The sequence below is a fragment of the Mustela erminea genome, chromosome 9 (assembly GCF_009829155.1).
Source record: "Mustela erminea isolate mMusErm1 chromosome 9, mMusErm1.Pri, whole genome shotgun sequence".
Classification (NCBI taxonomy): Eukaryota; Metazoa; Chordata; class Mammalia; order Carnivora; family Mustelidae; genus Mustela; species Mustela erminea.
In genome coordinates this window covers 35,855,506-35,861,794 of record NC_045622.1, presented here as the reverse complement: position 1 = coordinate 35,861,794, position 6,289 = coordinate 35,855,506, and the positions used below count along the sequence as shown (strand labels likewise).

Genomic DNA, 6,289 nt, shown 5'->3' with positions numbered 1-6,289 from the left:
AGTGGTACCTACTGCAGGAGGTAAAAGAAGGCCACAGTGACATGCACCCCAAGGACTTCAGAATGATAGAAATGAGATTTCCCTACATACAATGGATCAGAGAGGAGAGGAACAAATAATCAACTCTGAGAAACGAAGTGTTAACTGGGAACCAATCAGCTATATTTAAGATCTTAGGACAAAATTTGCCAGTGGGAAGCAACTTTGGCCACTCACAGCATCACTGAGAGAGTCACGGAGGCATCATCTGAGGAAGCACTATTTAGTTTCCAAGCTTATCCTACCAAAGGATACCACCTACCCAGATCTGTGGGCAGGTATATCCTTATGGTAAAAATACATCACCAGTTTCCTTGTTCTAATCCTTTGAACATTCAAATCATTTGACTAGCCATTTTGCTAGGGCCACTGTGCTTGTCTGAGGGCCAGAGTTAGATTTTAACATCTCCCCCAAGATGATTCCTCCCTGTGGGTGCCTGCGGCCTTCCCTGAGGTTCCCATCCCTGGCTCCCCGTGAACTAGTTGCCCTGTTCTTCAAATCGCTACACAGATTATGTGCTTAACACTATGCTTTAAACCACTAGAGACTGATCCAAGATAACGTGTAATTAAGTGAGGATTGTTTGGCACAAACAAAAAGTGCTACAGAAATTCCAAGCGAGTAAGGATCACTGTGGTGGGCGATTATCCAAGGAGAGATTCCTGAAGGCCTATGGTCTTAAGGGAGGACTTGACGTCTGGGTAGGATGTAGGTGGGTGGGAAGGAGGGAAGGCAATTTCTAACAGGAGAATGTGGGTCCACAGGAGTGGGGGCCAGAATGTGGGGTCACATTGTTAGATAGAGTATTAGGATTAGAACACAGTGGTCACCTGCTATCTCTTCACTCCCTTCAGAATAAAACCTGGAGACTGGGGACGCCTGGGTGGCTCAGTTGGTTAAGCAGCTGCCTTCGGCTCAGGTCATGATCCCAGCGTCCTGGAATCGAGTCCTACATCGGGCTCCTTGCTCCGCAGGGAGCCTGCTTCTCCCTCTGCCTCTGCCTTCCACTCTGTCTGCCTGTGCTCGCTCTCACTCTCTCTCTCTCTCTGACAAATAAATAAATAAAATCTTTAAAAAAAAAAAAAACCTGGAGACTGATGAGAAAAGAAAGAAGTCTCCTTAAATAAACTTATAGTTACAAAATAAGTAAGTCCTGAAGATGTAATGTACGGCATGGTGACTATAGTTAACAATAGCATATTGTAGTTTTGAAAGTTGACAGTAGATCTTAAAAGTCCTGATCACAGGTAAAAAAAAAAAAATCGTTAGCTATGTGTGGTGAAAGATGTTAGCTAGACTTATTGTGGTGATCCTATCACAACAGATACAAATACTGAATCATGATGCCATATTCCTGAAACTAACATTATATGTCAATTTATCCCAATAAGAAACAAAATTCAAAAAAGAAATAAATCTCCTTACTTAAGCTTTGAACTGGAAGCCTCAACAAAACAAGACAAAATGAAATGAAACCCAACATCCTGTGAAATGCCTAGGTTCAGAAGAACAATACTAACCTTTTAATTATTTGCCTTTAAAGACCAATTTTTAAATGCAATCATTTATGCAATGAGAGCATTGGTAAGAACTTTTGAAACAAACTGAGAAGAAAAACAGGAATATTCATCTCCAAAGAAAAGCAAGCTTGAATGGTAAAGTTACTTATTATCCCAAATTTGTGCTAGAGACTACGTGACCACAGGATGTGAGGCTTTATGGTAGTTAATTCCTAATTGGAAAAAAAAAAAAAAAACACAACAAAAAAAACCCAAACAAACAAAAAAACCCACAAACAAACAAAAAAACCCACCCAACTTTTAAACAGATCCTTTCCTTTCAATGACTCTCCAAATAAGTTTTTTTACAGATAGATAAGACTTTATCTTTGAAAATGCAACATTTATAATGGGCAAAGTGAGATATTTATGTGCTTTCCTCCCTTCTTTACAACACCTAAGAGGGGGGGATATAAAAGAACTAAAACAATTTTCCCCCAACTCACTCCAGACAGATCACCCTTCCACTTGCCACATTGGCGTTCGGTGGTAGGAAGAAAGCAAAGTGAAGAGCAGCAAAGAGGAAGAGGGAGAAGAGGAAACAATGGAAGGAAGGCAGGAAGAAGTCTGCACGTGCTCAGAGGAAATGGTGGCTGGTGGGAGGAGGTCTCTAACATTAGAACTTGAGCCCCTCTCCCCATTCACCACAGTCAGCACTGCCTCCCTGTCCTCCACCGAAGCCTTGTTTCTGGACTGAGACCAGGAAAGACAGTAGCATTCCCAAATCACTTTTCAAAACTTTTCAAACAACTATGTACATAGAGCAGAAGGACCCAGTGAGCTCCCCTTGGTGAGGGCTCGCTAATGGATCTCCAGGCTGTCTTAGGGCACTGAACCCACCGAACAGTTTCAGTGGGAAAGGTTTTCATTCCAGGCCAACTATTGTTATGGATATATGCATTCTCTCTGAGTTGCTTCCCAAAGACCTCCATCTCTCTCTCTCTCTCTCTCTCACACACACACACACACACACACACGTGCAAACTTTAAAACTTCAAAGCTTTCTTTATGTTCCAAAAGGAATTTTATATAAAAACACAAGGAATCTTTTAACTTTTACTTCATATCCATTTTAAAATTGCTGTTAAACTAGAAAACTTTGGAATCCTATTTCTGAAAAAAAAAAAAGATACAAGCTTAGATTTTTTAAGAGATTACTGGAGTTAATAAAATCCAAGAGTGCTAATAGAAGACCTCTGTCATGAGTGTATTTAACTTCTGAAAGCAGAGAGAAACATAACTCTTCCACATTTAAGTGGAACAATAGTGACATAAGGACAATCCTGAAGAATGACTCTTCAATACTTTGAAATTCTCATAAAGAACCTTTTCTCAGGGAAGCTATAAAAAGAGTCAGTTTTGCCTGAGTCAGAGCAATTTTATCTAACTAATAGCACCCTCTGGACCTTTGAAAAATTGACATTCTCCATGAGAGATCAAATTTGGATGTGGCTCATAAAGAAGCTCCCAAGGAGACTTTCATGCTTATTTTCCTCCTTTAGATCAAGAGCAAAGGTCGGCAAATCTAGCCCACTGGCTGTCTTTGCAGATAAAGTTTTATTGGAACACAGACACACTTTTGTTTACATATTGTCTATGGCTACTTTCAGGTACAAGGACCGAATTGAGTGGCTCTGACAGTCACCATATGGCCTACACAGCCTAAAATATTTACTGTCTGGCCCTTTACAGAACAGAGTCTGCTGTCTCCTGAATAATTTCCCTCCTGCATCATTCCTTTAGACTGAAAGCTGGGATACCAGGATTTTAGACTCCATTCTCCAGTAAACTGCTTTATTACCTTGGAAGTAATCACTTTCCTTGGGTTTGACTTCTCATCTATAAAAGAAGGAGAGTTAGCCCAGGTGATCCCACTTTCCTTACCAATTCCCTGGAAATTTCTATTATTCCAAGGAGGTTAAGACTTTTCTTATAATAACGATTTTTTTTAAAGGAATTCAAATGCATTTAAAAAGATGTCCTTCTTCAAAACCCCAGTTTGCCATGAAATGTTTCACATCATTTCAGGCCTTTAACAGCGAAGCGATACCCCCCTTGCTACCGTATGCTGGATGCGCCAGAAAGCTGTAGATTAGAGCTGCAGAGAGAATGTAAACAGCAGTAAAATCTGTTTTAGACAAGGCAGCACATCTGGCTCACACTTTCCTAGAACAGATGCGCCACGCGGCCTGTGCCAGAGAAGAATGCTCTTTTCTGTCGTGCTTTTGGTTAAGTGAGTGCTCTCGGTCCGCCGTAGCTCTGGGATCCTGAAGGAAGTGGCAGGAATACTCACTCCAAAAGAGCCGCGATGCACTGATGACCGAGGCGTGAGTTCTTCGCTTCACCAGGGATGGGGCTGTGCGCGGTCCAAACCTGGGCGCTCTGGGCATAGCCCGCGTTACACAATTTCTCTGCAGACACACACCAAGGGGGTACCACACTAGCGAGATGACGGCGGAAGAGCACCAGTCTCCTTCCGCACCCTGTCCATGACGGCCACAGGACCTTTGCCAATCACTGACCTCCCAGAACAAAATACCTGAGGTACGATGACCCCTTGAAAACGACATCATCTCACGTGCTCTAAGTGGAGCGCAGAAGATGCACCCGACCTCGACGCTAATGCCTATGATTTTCAAACCGCAGAGCCTGTTATCCTGAAAATAAACACTTTTTCCCATTTCTTTGCTGCCCAGAAAATAAAGGTGTTTGGAGGTATGGTGGAGCCCCTGAACCAGAAATGACTGGTTCTTGGTCTCCATAGGCGGATGCTGTGATTAAGAAGGAGTATACACGGAATTTAGAAAACACAATGAGTGTTCACTGAGCTTAAAACAGATTTCCAAATAGAAAGGAGTGCCTCACAAAGGGAGCCACTTGAGAGTTTTTAAAAACCCAAAGTGAATCACCCCTACCAATAACAGTCCACCTTTGGTTAGCATCCTCTCCTAGACATCTCCTACCTTATGCTGAAATGCCCTTCGTTTACCACACAGAGAACATAGTTTGGCAGGCATGTTTGTTTTCAGTAATGCCTTTCTTTGCAAGAGAAGGACACTAGTGCATACCACCTATCACTTAAAAAAAAAAAAATTATGTATTTATTTGACCCAGAGAGACACAGCGAGAGCGGGAACACAAGCATAGGGAGCGGGAGAGGAAGAAGCAGGCTTCCTGCCTAGCAGGGAGCCCCAAGCAGGGCTCGATCCCAGGACCCTGGGATCATCATGACCCCAAGGCGGAAGTCAGATGCTCAAGGACTGAGCCACTCAGGTGTCCCCCACCTATCACTTCTGCTACTTACCTTTCTCTCTCTCTCAAAGAGAAACCTCTCAGCTGGCTGCTGTTACTGAGCAGACGGAGAGCAAGAGCCCAAATGGATTAAAACCATCTAAGGAACATATCTGCATCAGCCGAAGGGGTTTCAGAGGAAGAGCTGCAGTGTTAAGCTGCTTGGCATAGCTATGGCTCTGCTTCGCTCCCCGCACTCCCCTGACACCGAGTCCTGTATTTTGCAGCATTTTACCTTCTCTTCTCGGCCAGTCAGTACTCTTCGCTTCCTCTCAGATCCTGCTTAAGTCCCATCTCTGTGATCACACTGCGCTTGGGCCCTCACGATGCTTTGAACATAGAGGGGGCTTATAAATACTGTTGGTTTATTTTCAAAGTCTTCCCGAATGACCTCAGCCTGTGTTGATCTCTACCTTCCTTAACTCCTTTGAGATTTACTGTCTATCCCACACAATTAACACCTATTCTCCTTGGCTCTGTACCACACGATACATTTCATTTCTTCCTTATAATTGTTTCATGTGCATTGCTTTTCTTTCTTCAATTAGGTTCTCGGCTCCCATGGGTGAAGCTGTTTTCCATAATATCTAGCAAACTGTTAAGCACAACAGACATCTAATAAGTATGTGTGTGTGTTTTTCAATCAACAGCAGTTTTCACATTGCTTGAAAGATTATGGATCTTGCCAGTTATGCTGCGGGCTCCTACGGATCAAACTTTTATATCAGAGATAGCAATAAGGTAGTAAAGTTGAAATGCCCAGATAGGATAATTTTAATGAATGTGCGTAGAATATCAGGAACAGGTGAAAGAGACTGTTTCAGCCATTACTTGCAGGGCGGAATATCTAAATTAATAAAAGAGTTAAGCAAACAATTTATAAAAGAGTTAAGCAAAAGAGTTAAGCACAGAACTCACTGATAGTAAGAAAATGAAATTTAACTAATTGGCCAAGTACAGGCCAAAATGGTCACAAAATTTAACACTTCGTTCCTTCAGTCATTAATATAAAAATCGTGGATTAAGTCTGGCTGTGCGTATAATCCATTTGGAAAACTACTTAATCTTTTACTATACATCTAGCTTCTTCAAGACTCGCAGATTTCCATGGTTTACACCTTGCTCACTGTTTACAATGCTTCTGCAATAAAAGAAATCTGCTAAGCTAATGTTTATTTCAACAAACACTTTGTTTGGATGCAGCCTGACAACTCAAACATCTGTTTTAACTAGAAGCATCGACCGGGTTGACTTACTACATGGATAGAATTCGGAAAATTGCTCAATATTCTGCTTTGTTCTGCTTGTATGGACACAGCCTAATGCTTTCCATGCCACCAAATTAGTACTTAAGTGGTTAAAGTCACCAAAGGAGCTTTTGCATACTCCATGCCAGCTG

At 42.1% G+C, this 6,289-nt stretch overlaps 1 protein-coding gene across 1 annotated transcript in view; it reads right to left on the bottom strand.

Moving 5' to 3' along the window:
- The window catches only part of MAML2 (mastermind like transcriptional coactivator 2), a 344,668-nt gene that overhangs the window by 237,326 nt on the left and 101,053 nt on the right, over nucleotides 1-6,289 (bottom strand). The gene's annotated exons all lie outside the window — the stretch shown is intronic.